Genomic DNA, 18,425 nt, shown 5'->3' on the forward strand with positions numbered 1-18,425 from the left:
TTGTTCTACCCGCCCGGGACTCAGCTGTCTCAGCGCCCAAATCGGCTGATGTTAGTCCGAGTGGCGGGGAAGAGTCAGTGACAATGAAGGTAACGCTTATTAGATCAAGCGAGGGGCAGAGGGGGAATAACCACCACTTTCAAATCGAGCGGGGGAAATCACACAAAATATTCGTGCAGTTATCAAAGCTTCGTGGTCAAGCTAGGAGTGCAGACAATATTAAAAGCGAGTTTTTAAAACGTGCAGGAAATAAAAAGACTCTAACAAAGTAAAACAGCTACCTCCCGGCTTCCGCCTCAGGAGGGGATAGAGCATACAGCATAACATGACTAAGAACTGCTCTGGGGCAGGTGTTAGCTTTTGGAGATATTCGCGCTTACCGCGAATATCTCCAAAAGTTGGTAATAGGAGATAGCGATGTTAGCGACTGTTTCCAGTTGCTAACATCTTGGCACGCCCACTTTGCATGTCATTAGTGATACATTTCACTGACATGCAAAGCGGGGCCCAAGATGGTCACTATCTCCTACTAGCTGTCGCTAACTGGTGTTAGCGACAGCTAGGTAATAGGGAGATCATTTTATCTCCGCTTTCTTGGCTTTTAAAGCCAAAAAAGCGGAGATAAACCCCCTTGATAATATGCCCCTGTGAGCTTTGCAGTAAAAGACTTTGAGTGTTCTTTGGAGTTTCTCACCACGCTGTCTCTAACCAAGGGTATCCCAACTGTCTCAGGCTATCACTTGTACAATGTATCAACAATTTTGATGCCTCATTATAAATGCACTATATGTGATGTGAAGACCAATTTAGACCCAGATCATAGTTCAAACAATACTAATATTGTAGGCAAGCATTTTGGTAATGAGATAAAACCTTACCTCAATAATACTAGGGGCCCGATTCCGATCTCGTTTGGAAAGCATCCTGACCGAATCGGATCCGCAATGCTTTCCGTACGAATCGGCTCACGGGAGTCCGAACGAGCGAGTACGATGCATCTGTATATTAAAGGTCTTGGTTGGTTCGGACTGTCATTGAACTCTATAGAAGCCTGTATACCGAATGCGTACACAGGCTCCCATATCAAAAAGGAGTGGTTGGGGAAAAGCCTGTACCTTGTGGCGGGCACCACATGGTGCCCGCCACACTATGCATGCATGGAAAGGGGGGACCTATGGGTACCCTCACAAGACCGATTCGGAGGGCCACGAGTGCAGAGAGGCCTGTTACGGGCCCCCAAAGACCGATTCCGGCAGCCTTTTAGATCCGGGCGAGCCAAATCTTAAAGGCTGTCCGAATCGGTCACCGTGCTCGCTCGTTCGGAAAGCGTGTCCATAGAGCTACACGAATCGGCTACGAACGGCTCGTTCTGTACGAATGCCATTCAAGACCGATTCGGTCAGCGTTAACTCATTGCAGGCATCGTACTCCATCGTTCAGAACTGTGTACGTTACGGTCGGAAACAAGGGCTACGAATCGGACTCTCAAAACCCGAATCCGATTTGGAGCCCTTCCTAACGACATCGGAATCGGGCCCTAGGTGTCTGGCTACAACTACATTCGAAATATTTAAATTGATTGATTCTAACTCTCCTGATGTATTGTTCCTAACCAAAACGATGCTACCAGATTGATTTGGACCCGATACTGCGACAATACCACTAAAGTGGAAAATTATTGGAAAAGACAGGCTAGGCAGAAAAGGAGGAGGAGTGGCCATTATATACAAAAATGCTGTCACATGTACAATGTCGAATGGCAACACCTCATTCATTCTCTTTATTAAAACCAGCGCTAATACTTGTGTCTCTGGGGCTCTAATTTATCTCCCTCCAAATCCAAGATCTACCTTTAGTAATGCTATAGAGGCTTTTCAGCACATGCTGTAGTTTGTCAATTGTAACCTTATTGGGAGATTGAAATTATCATATTGATACTATAGATGCTAGAGAAACCTTTAAAATAATGCTTTGCTTTAAACAGCCTTTTATAAGCACCCACACACATTACAAGGTCACATGTTGGACCACACCATTGTTAATCAGAACCTCCTTAAGACTCATGTGCCCTTACCTTTAACATTATTAGAAAAAACCACAGGAGTATGACCCATAAACCAAGATGAGATCAGGGTAAGTATACGACAAAAAACAACAATATCTCAATTGGTATCATTAGGAGAGTCAGTTCAATCAGTACGTAAAATACATTACGGGGAAGGAAGAAGGGAGACTCGCGACAATTTTTTCAACTGTGCTCATGGCATCATATATTTAGGAGCAAAAATAAAAACGATACAGTTGTCACAGCACTGTAGGCAGAGAATGCATAGGCTGCCCAATTTGGACTTGGTGCACAAATGTGCTTGTGACACATATAAGTGGCGACACAAGTGACAAAATGAAAACAGCGAAAGGCGCACGGTGACAAAAATGTGAAAATATTTACAAGAGTGTGTGGTTCAGCACAAAATAATTTACAATTATGGCGTGAGGAATGATTGAGCAATTTAATTTGAACCACACGGAGTTATTGCACCGTCATTTGCGCTAAGGAGTCAACGCATTGCATTTGCATTCGTTTTTTGGCGAATGTGATCAGAACGTTTAGTGGTCTTTTCAAATGAGAGCAGTAGTACTTTAACATGGGTGGTCATCAGTCAGCATTTCAAGTAGATTTTTACTCAATTGGCTCGAAAATCAACTCGAAATGCATTTTGTCAGTTGATATTTTACCCAAACAGACTGAATGGGTACTTATTTCAGCCCAGAATGCACTTTTAATATATTGTTTTATTTAAACAGAAAGGTAGTACTATAGACACTTGAAGGCTACTTACAAACAGAAGCAACTTCTTCTTCTTGTCCTGCCTCTGATTTGTCCTAGCCCTTGGTCACTTTGGATTTTGGAGGGAAATCATCACTCTCTCTCTTTGTCTGCAATCTTTGCCATATCAACACCCTTAGAATCTTAACTTTTTGGGAGACATCAAGTAAGTTCAATGCAGCACTTTGAAAAACATTCGGTATTTAAGGGAGTCAAGTCAAGTCAAGTCATAAAATTTATATAGCGCACTACATACCCGGAGGGTTTCAAGGCGCTTGGGGAGGGGAGGGGGGCTAGATATCCTTAGGGAGGGGGATTATTTGTCAAATACCCACGTTTTAAGTTGTTTTCTGAACGCTAGGTGATTCTGGGTGAGGCGAAGGTAAGCGGGGAGTGAGTTCCATGTTTTGGCAGCCAGGTATGAGAAGGATCTGCCTCCCATGGTGGTTTTGTTGATGCGAGGGACAGTGGCGAGTGCTTGGCTGGAAGAGCGAAGTTGGCGGGAGGGGGTGTAGAAGGACAGTCGAGAGTTGAGGCAATCTGGTCCGATGTCGTAGAGTGATTTGTGTGCGTGGGTAAGCAGTCGGAAAGTAATCCTCTTATTGACGGGTAGCCAGTGGAGGTCTTTAAGGTGGCCAGAGATGTGTTCATTGCGTGGGATGTCTAGTATGAGCCTGGCTGAGGCGTTTTGGATTCGTTGTAGTTTCTTCTGGAGTTTGGCGGTGGTACCTGCGTAGAGGGTGTTTCCGTAGTCCAGTCGGCTCGTGACCAGGGCATGGGTGACTGTTTTCCTGGTTTCGGTGGGGATCCAGCGAAATGTTTTTCTGAGCATGCGAAGGATGTTGAAGCAGGATGAGGATACGGCGCTGACTTGTTTGTTCATTGAAAGTGAAGAGTCCAGGATGACGCCAAGGTTCCGTGCGTGGTCTGTCGGGATGGGTGCTTTTCCGAGGGCTTCCGGCCACCAGGAGTCGTCCCATGCAGAGGGGGATTTACCTAAGATGAGGACTTCTGTTTTGTCTGAGTTCAGTTTCAGACGGCTTTGTTTCATCCATTCGGCGACTTCTTTCATTCCTTCGTGTAGGTTAGTTTTGGCGGTGCTGGGGTCCTTGGTGAGAGAAAGGATCAGTTGAGTGTCATCCGCGTAAGAGATGATGTTGAGGTTGTGTTGGCGGGCGATGGTCGCGAGGGGGCTCATGTATACGTTGAAAAGGGTGGGGCTAAGTGAGGATCCTTGTGGTACGCCGCAGATGATTTCAGAGGCCTCGGACTTGAATGGTGGGAGGCGGACTCTCTGGGTTCTTCCGGAGAGGAACGAGGTGATCCATTCCAGTGCCTTTCCTTGGATTCCGATGTTTCTGAGGCGCTGTAAAAGGGTGCTGTGGCAGACTGTGTCGAAGGCTGCAGAGAGGTCGAGGAGGATGAGGGCGACTGTGTCTCCATTGTCCAGTAGAGTTCGAATGTCGTCTGTTGCTGCGATGAGGGCGGTCTCAGTGCTGTGTTTTGCTCGGAAGCCAGATTGTGAAGAGTCGAGGGATTTGTTGGCTTCGAGGAAGGCGGCGAGCTGGTTGTTGACAGCTTTCTCGATGACTTTGGCCGGGAATGGAAGAAGTGAGATGGGGCGGTAGTTTTTGAGTTCGGTGGGGTCTGCTGTTGGTTTTTTCAGAAGGGCGGTGAGTTCAGCGTGTTTCCAGTCTTCTGGGAAGGTAGCGGAGTTGAAGGAGCAGTTGATGACGTCTCGGAGGTGCGGAGCTATGACGGAGTCTACTTTGTTGAAGATGTGGTGAGGGCATGGGTCTGTGGGGGATCCAGAGTGGATGGAATTCATCAGGCGGATGGTGTCCTCAGTGGTGATTGGGTTCCAGGCGTTAAGGGTGTTAACGGGGGGAAGAGAGTCAGCTGATGGTGGGGTGGGTTGGCTTCCGGGTTGGTTGTCAAAGCTGTTGTGGATGTCAGCAATCTTGTTGTGGAAAAAAGAGGCTAGGGAGTCGCAGAGGGTTTGAGAGGGGGTGATGTCGTTGGAGTTGGCCGAGGGGTTGGAGAATTCCTTGACGATGTTGAAAAGTTCCTTGCTGTTGTGGGCGTTGTTGTCGAGTCGATCCTTGAATGCTGTTTTTTTGGCTTTTCGGATCAGTTGGTGGTGAGTACGGATGGCGTTTTTGAAGGTGACTTTGTTGCTGGTGGATGAGTCTTTTTTCCAGGCCTTTTCAAGGGAGCGGCATAGTTTCTTGGACTTCTTGAGGTCCTCGTTGAACCATGAGGCCTTCTTGCTTTTGTGTTGGCGTTTTTTCAGTGGTGCTAAGGTGTCTGCGGTGTTGGATAACCAAAGGGTGAGGTTGGAGGCGGCCTCGTTGGCGTTAGAAGAGAGGGCTGGGGAGGTTTGAAGGAGCGATGAGGAGATCTGTTCCGTGGTGATTTTGTTCCAGTTTCTTTGTAGAGTTGGTTGGAGGTGGATGATGGGTTTCGGCTTGTTGTAGGTGAAGTGGACGCAGCTGTGGTCAGTCCAGAGGAGCTCCGTAGTGTGGTTGAAAGAGACATGGTTGCTAGAGGTGAAGATGGGGTCGAGTGTGTGACCTGCGATGTGGGTGGGGGAGGTGACCAGTTGTTTAAGTCCGAGGTTGGCGAGGTTGTCTAAGAGGGTGGCGGTGTTGTGGTCGTTGATCTTCTCAAGGTGGAAGTTCAGATCTCCCAGGAGGATGTATTCTTTGGAGGGGAGCGCGTGTGGAGTGATGAAGTCCGTGATGTCTTCACTGAATTTTGCGCGTGGTCCTGGTGGTCTGTAGAGGAGGGTGCCTCTGAGTGTGGTCTTGGGGTCGATGTGGATCTGGAAGTGGAGGTGTTCGGAGTTGGCGAGGTTGGCGTCAGAGCTGGTTGAGATGCGGATTGATTTCTTGTGGACGATAGCGATTCCTCCTCCTGTTTGGTCGGTGCGGTCTTTGCGTGTAATCTTATAGTCGTCAGGGATAGCGATGGCGATGTCGGGTGCGGAGGAGGCGTTCATCCATGTTTCCGTTAGGAAGGCGACGTCTGGAGAGATGGTGTCTAGTAGGTTCCAAAGGTCAATGGCGTGTCTGTGGACCGAGCGGGTGTTGAGAAGGATGCATTCTAGGTGGTTGGGGTCGGGAATCTGTGGTGTGGTCGGAGCGGGGACGTTGACGGTGCCGCTGAATTTGCAGGAGAGGCAGGAGAACGATCCATGGGTGCGTCCTGGAGCGGCTTGGATGCAGTTGGGGGCGCGACCGGGGTTAAGGGCTAGGAGGGCGGCGGCATCGTAGGTAATGCGGGGGGGCTGGGGAGCGCGAGGGGCAGGGGGTCTGGCGCTGGGCGCGGTCCAGGCGCGGACGGGCGTAGACGGGCTTACCTTTGGCGCACCTTCGGCGTGTCCGAAGCGCGTGGACGCTGCGCGTGGGGGCATTGGCCATAAATGGAAGGTGGGGGGGAGGGGCGAGGGCGCTTCAGCTGGGAGGCGGGGCGGGCAAAGGACGACGACAACAACAACAAAATGGAGGTGGGGGGGTCAGGGGGGCAGGAGCGCTAGGGCAAACGAATGCTGAAGAGAAAAAGCGGCGAGGTGAACACACAATGAGTCACGCTAGCACAAATGCACAATGAGTCACGCTAGCACAAATGCACTTACAATCGGCAAATCAGTAAATACAATGATTAAAATGCCAAAGCGGCAGTTCCAGCAAGCAGCGTAATGGGGGCACACAGCAGGCAGTAATTGTGAATGCAGACCAGGTCAGGGCTTAAGCGCTGCAAAAATCGATACCTGAGCAGCATCAGCAGGGGAGCGACCACTCAGCTTGGAAGCAGAGAGTGAGTCACGGCGCTTCCTGGTGTGGGCGCGCTGTTTGTTGTCTGTGGGAGGGCGCTTCAGCTGGGAGGCGGGGCGGGCAAAGGACGACGACAACAACAACAAAATGGAGGTGGGGGGGTCAGGGGGGCAGGAGCGCTAGGGCAAACGAATGCTGAAGAGAAAAAGCGGCGAGGTGAACACACAATGAGTCACGCTAGCACAAATGCACAATGAGTCACGCTAGCACAAATGCACTTACAATCGGCAAATCAGTAAATACAATGATTAAAATGCCAAAGCGGCAGTTCCAGCAAGCAGCGTAATGGGGGCACACAGCAGGCAGTAATTGTGAATGCAGACCAGGTCAGGGCTTAAGCGCTGCAGAAACGATACCTGAGCAGCATCAGCAGGGGAGCGACCACTCAGCTTGGAAGCAGAGAGTGAGTCACGGCGCTTCCTGGTGTGGGCGCGCTGTTTGTTGTCTGTGGGAGGGCGCTTCAGCTGGGAGGCGGGGCGGGCAAAGGACGACGACAACAACAACAAAATGGAGGTGGGGGGGTCAGGGGGGCAGGAGCGCTAGGGCAAACGAATGCTGAAGAGAAAAAGCGGCGAGGTGAACACACAATGAGTCACGCTAGCACAAATGCACAATGAGTCACGCTAGCACAAATGCACTTACAATCGGCAAATCAGTAAATACAATGATTAAAATGCCAAAGCGGCAGTTCCAGCAAGCAGCGTAATGGGGGCACACAGCAGGCAGTAATTGTGAATGCAGACCAGGTCAGGGCTTAAGCGCTGCAGAAACGATACCTGAGCAGCATCAGCAGGGGAGCGACCACTCAGCTTGGAAGCAGAGAGTGAGTCACATGGAGGGCATGCACCATTTTGTTTTTCATCTTTGTTGTTGGGTGGCCTGAAGCTTGGGGTGGAGTAGGAGAGGCCCATGTGTGATTAACTTTTTTTTATGGAAATGTTTGCACTTTTGTGATGGTGGAGGCCTAGGGTTAAATTTACTTTTTCTCAATTTTCTTGTGTGGGTGTTTTTGAAATGTATGCTGATTTGATCACCATTTTACTGTGATATTGTTTTACTGTTTGGGGCTAGTCTGCCCTACACTAGACCTTGGGTGTATTTTTTATGTATTTTTCACATTCCCACTGCTGCTGTGCTATATGCTTTAGGGGGTTGTGGATGGCCTTGGATTAAATGCAAAAAGTAGGGCATTTTAATTTTGTCTGCATTTACCTGGTGCTGACTAGAGTTGGGGTGGCTCCTGAAGTCTAGGCTCATGTAGCTACACATATTCCTTTGTTCTCATCTACTTTCTTTTTGCCCAACATTGTGTGTGTGTGTGTGACATGGTTGATATTGTGTTCAAGGGATTTTTAAAATTCATTACATTTTTGTTTTTGACATTGCTGATTTCATGTTGGTGGGTTAAACACAAGTTTCATATGTGGACCCTGGCTCACTGGGTAAATATCTTTGCAATCCTTTCCTTGACGTGTTACAAGATGTTTTTTTAAAGGGGTAGGGGTGAGCTCCAAGCAGGACAGGGCAACCTTCTTCTTTGTTCTCCTTGCCTCCTTTGCTGGCCATGCGGCGGGACCAATTTGTGTAGCCAGTGTGTGTGTTTGCCATAGGCTGCCATGTGTTCTTTGTTCTCCATGACTCTTCTTTGTTGGCCATGAGATGATGACCATTTTGTGTAGCCAGTAAGTGTGTGTGTGGTCACGGAGACCATTTTGTCTTTGCTGGCCATGCAACAACCACCCTATTGTGGAGCCAGTTAGTGTTTATGAATTTGACGGCCTTTTTTGTTTGTCATCACTCCTTGTTCAATGGTCATGTGGTGGATGAGCTAGCTTCCACCATTTTGTGCAGCCTGTGTGTGCTTAGATCCTTTTATTTGACTTTTAAATGCCATTTTCTAGGAACATTGATAGAAGAGACCCATGACATTCTTGTTCATTTGTTTTCCTTATACCTTTATTGTGCCAGTGACAGATTATAGTACAGTTTTGTTGTTTTAGTTAATTTTTGCAATTTTTGCCTGCCTCATCCTGCCTCCCATAGAGTGTCCATGGGCCCTGGTTTTGCCCTAGCAAATATTTGATGCATTTTATTTTTGCCAATGTGTGTTTGTCATAGGCTGTCATGTGTTCGTAGTTCTCCATGCCTCCTTTTTTGCTGGCCATGTGGTGGTAGCCATTTTATGTTGCCAGTGTGTGTGTATGTATGTATGTGTGGGTGTGTGATTGTGTGTGTATGTATGTTTTGGCCATTTTGTCTTTATTCTCTTTACCTCCATCTATGTCCACCATTTTGTACAGCCAGTTAGTATGTGTGTGTGTTTGGTGGCCATTTTGTCTTTGTTTTTTATGCCTCGCTTTAAAGCGGTCATGTAGGAGATGAGCTCACTTCCACCATTTTGTGCAGCCAATGTGTACTTCAATCCCTTTATTCCACTCTTTTTTATTGAGGAACATTGATAGATATGGCCTATGTTATTTTTGTTTATTTTTACTTTTTTCCTGATATATTTATTTGTGCTTATGGCTGATTGTAGTACAGTGTTGTGTTTTAAATTTTTGTAAATTTTTTTACTTCACTCCACCTGCCTGCCATAGAGATGTCCATGGGCCAGCGCACCCACAATTATTCAATGTATTTTCTATTTTTGCCTGAATTCCATTAAGTCCTCATGGGCCCTCATGGAGTACCAGCAACTAATAAATGTTTTTAAATCATGTTTGCCTCCCTCCCCCTGCCTCTCATAGAGTTCCCCATGTACAATAGTGGGGCAACATCAATTAGTGTATTTTTTTTTTTTAAATGCCTGCCTCCCCTACTACCCATAGTGTCCCTATGGGCCCTGGTGGGGCATCAGGAATCATTTATTTATTATATTTCTTTCCTGCACCCACTGCTTTCTATAGGGGTCCCATGGCTCTGCAGGGACACAAGCTAACGTTTTCTGTGTAATTTTGTCATGTGAAAAAACTATTTAAGCATGTTTAGGGTGCACTATATTTAAACATTTGGGATGATGATGATGACTTTGCTTGTGTTACATTGGCTAGATTCCTCTGATTGCCCACATTTCACAGATTTCTTTTGGGATTTGTTTGCAGGTGCTGCAGAAGACTTCACACAGGGTACAGATACAGACAGAAGTCCGCACAGTAATCAGCTGACAGTGGCACCTGAGTCCTTCACTACTAAGTGCTTCTGCTCCTAGTGTAAGCTCTGCTAGTGTAAGAAGATGACCCCAAAGAAAGAGGTTTCACCCAGGAAAGTGGCCAGTGGAGAGTAGAAGAAGCCAGTTGCCATCACTGGCATCTAGACCTCATCTTTTTTTAAGAAACGTGATGTACCTGCTGCTCCTTTCGCTTCGCAGAAAGAGGCTGAGAGGATCACTGCTGCATTAATGGCACCATCACACCCAAAACCTAAGACAATGTCTCTCTGCAGTGTAGTGACTGCAGTCATTGAGAGCAGTGAATCTGAAATTGAATTGTTTCATCCACAAACTGAATCATAGCAGGAAAGTCAACAACAGGAGCCACAGTCAGCACAGATCTTCCGGAAGTAGGAGGAAAACAGAAGGTTGAGGTTCTTGCTGAGCAAGACTGCAGTTCTCCATCAGCTTCATGATCTTCAACAAGGAAATGAAAGAATATTTCCCCATCTTCTCCAAAGCCTCTTCTGATGATCTAGACAAAGACCCCGCCTGAGTCTGAGAGACAAGGGAAAGAGAAGGTTACTGAAAGCCTTGCAAGTGAGGAAGGTGGTGATGATGACAAGCCAGTGATCATAAGTGTGGAGAGTGGCACACGAGGAACAAATCACCTCTATTCAACCTGCTCAGAGGCATGCAGTTCCACCAACACTGCCAGCTCCCATATTTGCAAGAACCCAGACACCTGCAGCCACCACCACCACCACTACTCCTACCACTGTTGCAGCACACCTTACATAAAGGCAAATAACAACACTGTGATGTATTCCTATAGGTTCTGAATCGATCCCCCTATTCCTGACCCTATTCTGGTTAGCAAACCAACAAGTTAACTAGCAGTCAGCCCATGAGGCAGCAAACCCCCATGATGCAGATACCGTTATCTGACGAAGCCACACTACGGCACAGGAACGTGTTATCTGATTAGGTCATAACGCTTGCGATCTAATTAGACAATCGATATTCCTCCAGCCCCTGATAAGGCATACGGAGTTCTCAAAACAAATCAAACCTATGACAACCTGGAAAAACCCTGCGGCCATTGTTTTGATTTCACCGAGAACTTCAGCAAAAGAATGTGCTAACGACCTGGTCGTATGACATCCTTATTGACGTATCTATGTCCATCCTTACGTCAATCTCGGCACCTTAAAGGTATAAATATTACCGATATTGCCCTATGCAAACACACGCGGTGGTGACGAGACGGAGCAGCCATACTTGTCGAAGCCCAGAGCAGAGCAGACCCCACTGGCGCAGCCCCGCCTTCCTGACGCGCTGAGAACGAGACGCGCTGCTTTCTCCTGCCGAGAAATCCAGCACCGGCGTTTCCGGGTAGCCCTCGCAGGCAGCCTGGAATATCGAGAGCAGAGAAGAGAGATACCATCCCTCATTCATCCTAACTTCCAGGTACAGAACTGAATAACCCCTCACAGAGAATTCTTTAGTCAGTCACTTGGCAAAAACAAACTTAACTTAAACTGTAACTTTCTATTCCCGCCCACGTATTAGGCTTAGTTCAGGTACACGGGGTAGGCGTATCTAGAAACACCAGTTTAGTACGTTTAGTCAAATGTATATGTGTATGTAATATATTTTATTCATTTTAAACCTTCATATGGCTTAGAAACCTGGCCTGGCCCTTACTTGCACTATAATAGTCTTCTGCACCGCTACTTAGCGGGTCTGGGTTCTGTGGGCTCCTCTTCATTTCTTTGGCGCCATCTTGGGTGAGGACGCGCCGTCCTAGAGGCGCAGGACCGAGCGCTCTAGACTTGCGGCCCTCCTACGCCCACCCTACTTAAGGCTGGTCATTTTCTGGCCTATCAGAACTTGTATTGGACAAACAGCGTGGTTGAGACCCTGACGCTGCAACGCTCTGCTGCATAGCGCTCGCGCTTTTAAAACTCCCGCTTTTTCTATTTGTGTTATTTTTATTTTTTCATTTTACCTTGTTTTTAATTGGGGACTCCTGGCCCTTACTTGCACTATAATAGTCTTCTGCACCGCTACTTAGCGGGTCTGGGTTCTGTGGGCTCCTCTTCATTTCTTTGGCGCCATCTTGGGTGAGGACGCGCCGTCCTAGAGGCGCAGGACCGAGCGCTCTAGACTTGCGGCCCTCCTACGCCCACCCTACTTAAGGCTGGTCATTTCCTGGCCTATCAGAACTTGTATTGGACAAACAGCGTGGTTGAGACCCTGACGCTGCAACGCTCTGCTGCATAGCGCTTCGCGCTTTTAAAACTCCCGCTTTTTCTATTTGTGTTATTTTTATTTTTTCATTTTACCTTGTTTTTAATTGGGGACTCCTGGCCCTTACTTGCACTATAATAGTCTTCTGCACCGCTACTTAGCGGGTCTGGGTTCTGTGGGCTCCTCTTCATTTCTTTGGCGCCATCTTGGGTGAGGACGCGCCGTCCTAGAGGCGCAGGACCGAGCGCTCTAGACCTGCGGCCCTCCTACGCCCACCCTACTTAAGCTCTGCCCTGGCGCGCAGCGGTGACGCGCAGCGGGTCGCGCCTGAGTCGAGCCAGAGTCCTGCCCGTCTGCGCCCGTCAGCGCTGAGGAAGCGCCAGGGCAGGGCTCTGTCTCTTGGCCGGTAAGTCCACTGTCCTTTCATTCCTATGTATTCAAAGTCCGACTTACTTCGTCTTCGCCCTCCGTCAGGGCCTTGCCCTGCTCACTCTCTCCATCCTTTGTGTGGCCCCTTTAGATGCCCTGACTGCGCCTATGCGTTTCCTATCCCTACCCCGGTCGCTACCCACTGCCCCGCTCCTCGTTTGTCACCTAAACCTACAATATTCAAGATATACCATCTCAATGTTCGCTCTTTGGTAAAACACCATCTTGAGGTTCACGATCTTCTTGATGAAGCCCCTGACATTCTTTTTATGTCGGAAACTTGGCTTCATAATGATGCCTCTGCTGCTATCAACTTGGCTCTTCCGCCTGAGTATACCATCTATACTCTTAACCGCGACTCTAGAGGGGGCGGCATTGCTGCCGCTATTAAAACTAGGTATCCCTGTACATGGAAACCTATGGATATTGTGGGTTGCGAAAGCGCCTACTTTTCTGCCTCTGTTAACTCGCATTTTTCTTTTTCTGGCTTACTTATTTACCGACCCCCGGGCCCTGATGCTGCTTTCAGGACTGCTCTCCCTGAGGCTGTTAGTCCTCTGGCCCTAACGACGGCCAATTTTAACATACTTGGGGATCTTAATCTCCACTTTGATTCTCCCTGTCCTTCGGCGGCCAGTAGCACTTGTGCTGATCTGGAGGCCCTCCAACTCTCACAATTAGTTCTTCATGACACACATATTGGTGGTCATATTCTTGACCCTTTTTTTACCTCTCTTACATCGGTCAAAGTCCTGCCTCCTAGACCTATGGCTTGGACTGACCACCACCTAATTGAATGCCATCTCTTATTGGAAGACCCTCCCATAGCTGCCCCTATTCCTACTATTTCCAGGCGCCCGTGGAAAAAGTTGAAGCTCAGTGATTTCCATCTGCTTTTAGCTGAAGCCCCCCTGGCTCCTTTCACTGATGTGGAGTCCGGCTATAATTTATACTGCCGTTGGCTCACTAATGCGTTGGACAAGCTTATTCCTTATGCCTTGACTAAACAACAGCGCAGTCATCCCAGTCCTTGGTATGATGATGCTCTTCGACTTTTAAAAAAATCTTGCAAACAAGCCGAACGAGCCTGGCGCAAGTCTTATGACCCGGCTAGGAAAGCTTTGTACCTCGCCACTATCAAGACCTATCATCGAGCCATCTGCAGGACCAGGGCCGCCTACTTCTCACGTGAATTCAGTGCTAGTTACAACCCTAGCAAACTTATCTTTAAAGCACTGAAAGATCTTACTGCTTGTAGAGCCTCTAACACTGAGATCTGCTCTGCCTCCCACTGTGAGGATTTGGCCGCTTTTTTTATCAATAAAGTGGAGGGAATTTACCGAACATTTCCCAGCTCTACGGGCCCCCGGCAGCTCACCACAGCCACTTCTAAAACTACTCTCTCGCTATCTTATCTTCCGGAGCTTTCTATAGAGGAGTTTGACAAACTCGTGATCAGGGTGAAATCGGGTTCCCCGAAAGATCCCCTGCGGCCCTCACAATTTAGAGAATCCTCCGCCTGCCTTCCTCCGCTCTGTAAACTCATCAATTTATCACTGTCATCGGGCTCTGTACCAGCTGCCTGGAAACAGGCGCAGGTAATTCCTATTCTGAAAAAACCTGCGTTGGACCCCAAAAAAGCTGAACATTATCGCCCCATCTCTCTCCTCCCGTGGGCTGCTAAGCTGACTGAGGCCCATGCTAATACTATTCTTGCAAAACATCTCCACTCTGCGAATATTTTGGATCCTTCGCAGAATGGGTTTAGGCCCGGCCATAGCACCGAGACGGCGCTCCTGTATATGGCCGAACATCTCCGCATGTTAGAGGATTCAGGTCACACGGCGGCACTTGTGCTCCTCGATCTAAGTGCCGCCTTTGACACCGTCTCCCATGACATTTTACTCCAACGTCTGGTTGAGGCAGGGGTGGATAAGCTGGCCCTTGAATGGTTCAGATCCTTTCTATCTGATCGCTCCTTCAGGGTCATCACTCCCCCCTTTGAATCCAAACCTCATGCGGTGGCCCAGGGCGTCCCCCAGGGATCGGCCTTAAGCCCCACTCTTTTTAACCTTTATGTCCAGCCGCTGGCTGATGTCGCCAAGCGTGGGAACCTTTCCATCGTGTCCTACGCTGACGACACGCAGCTTGCGGTAGCGATTAGTGGGGCCTCCGATCTCGAGGCGGCTAAGTTCCGTGAGGGACTTATATCTGTGGCCCACTGGATGAATGATAACTTCCTACAATTGAATGCTAAAAAAACCGAGGTGCTCATTGTGGGGAAACAAATTCATCTGTGGGGTGACAGCTGGTGGCCACGTGAGCTCGGTCCTACCCCTACCCCTGTCACTGAAGTTAAAAACCTCGGGGTGTGGTTTGACTCCCAACTAAGCTTTTCCATTCACACAAAAAAGACCGCTGCATCTTGCTTTGGAATCTTGCGTCAACTTCGGTCCACTCTCAAATTCTTTGACGCTCCTACACGCCAACTCATTGTGCAAGCTTTGATTTTGTCTAAATTAGACTATGCCAGCTCTCTTTTTCTTGGAGTCAATCAGGCTGCGCTCTCCCGTCTCCAACGCGTCCAGAACGCTGCCGCCAGGGCTCTGGTTGGTTTGCCTAAATTCTGCTCAGCTAGGAGTACCATTTTTAACCTCCATTGGCTCCCGGTGGCACAGAGAATAAAGTTTAAATCTCTGATTCTGACATTCAAAATCCTTAAGCTTTCTTCTCCTCAGATCCTGCAGCAACTTATTCTTCCTTATGCTCCAGCTCGTCCTTTGCGGTCTTCTGTTCTCCACCTTGCCACTGTTCCCCGTTTTAAAAGATCCAGGATTGGCGGCCGCTCCTTTCGAGTCCTTGCCGCCAAACTGTGGAATTCCTTGCCCGTCCACATCCGTGCCATCGATGAGCTTCTTGCTTTTAGGAAGGCGGTTAAAACTTTTCTCTTCCCCATAGCCCCCTAGTCCTTTGTCGTTGTGTTGTGTTTTCCACCTCCTGTCCGGTTTTAGTTCTGCACTAGCGCCAGGACGCCCCTTTGCTGGGGCAGCTGTGCGCTCAATAAATCAGGATAAAAAAATATCAATGTTTTTACAGTATTATTTTATACTTCTGCTTTTAATGTATGCACTTTACTTAACTATAAGTATTACAATAATATCGATCCATTTCTCTTGTACGAGAAAAGAGACTGATCAATAAATAACATCTTTTATTGAACACGCCCGTCTCTTCCTTTTCTCTACATTCTGATGAGACTAAGAATGCACGTACTGACTGAGTAAAATAAATTGCCTTTTGTTCACACGACTCTCGAGATACACTCTTGATTAGGGGAGAGCAAAGTTGTCATGTTCTATGGTTGTCAGAAACTAAATCCCTTCTTGTCTAATCAGGGAAGTTAATTCCTTCCTGAACATTCAAGAAAGTTTCTAGTGAACTCTGAGCTAGCTGGCAAACCCAAAACTTTAAGTCTAATATCGACAGTAGTAGACCTAGTTAACGTCTGGTCTAGGCCTATACTATTGAAGGTATTATTCCAATGCGCAGAGCCTATTGGGATAATAGGAACTACACTACATGGCGCCCAACGCGTTTGGAAAGGGCGATAAAACTAACGTAAGACATTTAGAGTAACTCAGTCGTGCTTTCTCACTCAGACCCCTTTTCCCCATAATACTCCAAAGACGTCTGGAGTGGGTGAAAGGTAAATATCCGCCAAACCTCGCAGGAGGAAACTCCTATGTATGGTACTTGGTTTAGTCAACGTTGAAGGATAAACAGTTCCAAAATATTGTGCATCTAATCTTTGTTTCCATAAGAAACCTGATCTGCAAACAAAAGAAATAACCATCCTGTCAGTAAAATGGGAGACAGTGATGAAGAAAGAGAGGCAGTTAGATTAGCAGCTGACATAGCAGAAGCTGATACTGCACTACAAAATGCAGACCCGGAGATAATACTCATCCCGGTCATCACAAGGAAATCTATAACCTTAAAACTTATAGAAAATGGACTGACACCTAGAGGTGGCGCAGTCATATTCGTAATTGAGGCACACGAATATCGGCAGACAGAGGTATACTATTCATGGATACATTTTCCAGCAGCAAATGCTGTAACAAAGTACTTACACTATTACAAAATAGAGGAACCTCCTGAAACGTACACTCCTTTCGAGGAGGTGGAAGTACCACTCAAATTTCAAGAGCACCTGCTCTTATTTGATGGCGCCCTAAAACATAATAATCACATCACCAGGCTCGGTCCTTTAGGTAGACCAGGAGCAACGTGGCCGGTCCTAGCCGGATACACACCACATCCAGACATCGATGGGATGTCTGCAGCAAACCTGTTAACACAGCTAAAACAACTAATAAAAATACACAGACAATTAGTACAGTATGTGATGCGGACTTCAACAATTCAGCCAGCGATTAAAATTCCACAGCTGACCCCTCACCAGGGGAACACAAATAAAATTACACCACAGAACATACAGTCCTGCCTAGGTAAAGTACCGGCTAAACGGGAACAAATACCATTCTGGTTGGCACAGAAAATCACCCAAATAGAGGCGGTGTTTCCTGACACCACCCCATTAGAAAAACACAGGATTCTGACTATCTGTCTTCCAATGGGAATCGCACCACACATTGAGGACTGTGACACTTGGGGTACAGTCTTTGCTTTCATCTATACAAAAACGCACGGTGTTCCATCCATTTCGGTAATACCAGATGTGCTAAAACAAATTCAAGACGACTACGGTCCAGAACCCGCTTTAACTCTTGGTATGAAATTACTAAAAGACTTCAAGCAGGTCTCGGCTATATTATTAGCCAACATAAAGGGAGAAGCAGCAAACGTGGCGATCCGCCAGAGGTTAAAAGAGACAGATATAGCAGACCAACCAGCTGAAATTGCCAGAATCATAGAAAAATCCTATGAGGAACTAGGTAGAGATAGTCTAGGTGGAATACCAGTAAAACCACAACTGATTGAAAGTCCTGAAAAAATATTTTTTAATAATAACTCAACATCACAGAAAAAGAGCTGGGATGGAAACAAACAATCCAATCCTAAAGAAAAGAAATTCCAGTCCAGAGGAAGGTCTCCTAGGCGAAGAGAAAAATCTCCGAACCAAAGACACAGGTCACCCCAGAGTGACCCCTCTGGGAAAAGATATAACCTTAGAAATAGGGATAATATAAAAAAGCCTGATAGATATCAAGACATTGATACACGTCCCTCTCAATCTTTTCAGACTTCCTCGCAGAAATCGGAAAGAAGAGGACGATCAGAACAAAGAGAAGAGCACGCCAAGTCCAAAGACAAGGAACCTGCTCAGCTAAAAAAGAAATTACAATTTCCAAAAAAGAAGGTAGCCAGTATCAAGGTAGTTAACAATGCCGAGAATACTGAGGACACAACTGAAAAACGGAGAATGGGCTCAGACAATGCTAGACAGCGCAGCAGAAGTGAGCATAGCTCGCAAAGTCCTTATGAATCATCTGGAGACAGTGGACACGAATGAATATCTTCAAGTGGAAACTGCAGACACCAGAGTTAGCAAACCCCACAAAATATATGAAATAACATTACGTATAGAGGGGGATAAGACTAGAAAAATAAGGGGACTATTTTGGGATAATCTCTCCAAGGGCTATGACATTCTTCTAGCTGAAAAAGACTGGCCACCAGAGTTTGTCAGGGAGTGCCCTCATGGCGAAGAAATAATTATGCCTGCCTTCTCAAATCATATCCCAATTCATAAAAAATATACACTTGCTAGAAAGTGGGCAGTAGCTCTAGCTCCTGCTTTATATAAAAATCACGTAGGATGGGATGAGGACCAGTTAAAATCACAACCTACTGCACAAAGGCAGTACCCAATTAAGCAAGAAGCTAAAAAACAGGTAAAAGAAATTCT

This window comes from Lissotriton helveticus, chromosome 2_2 (assembly GCF_964261635.1).
Source record: "Lissotriton helveticus chromosome 2_2, aLisHel1.1, whole genome shotgun sequence".
Lineage (NCBI taxonomy): Eukaryota > Metazoa > Chordata > Amphibia > Caudata > Salamandridae > Lissotriton > Lissotriton helveticus.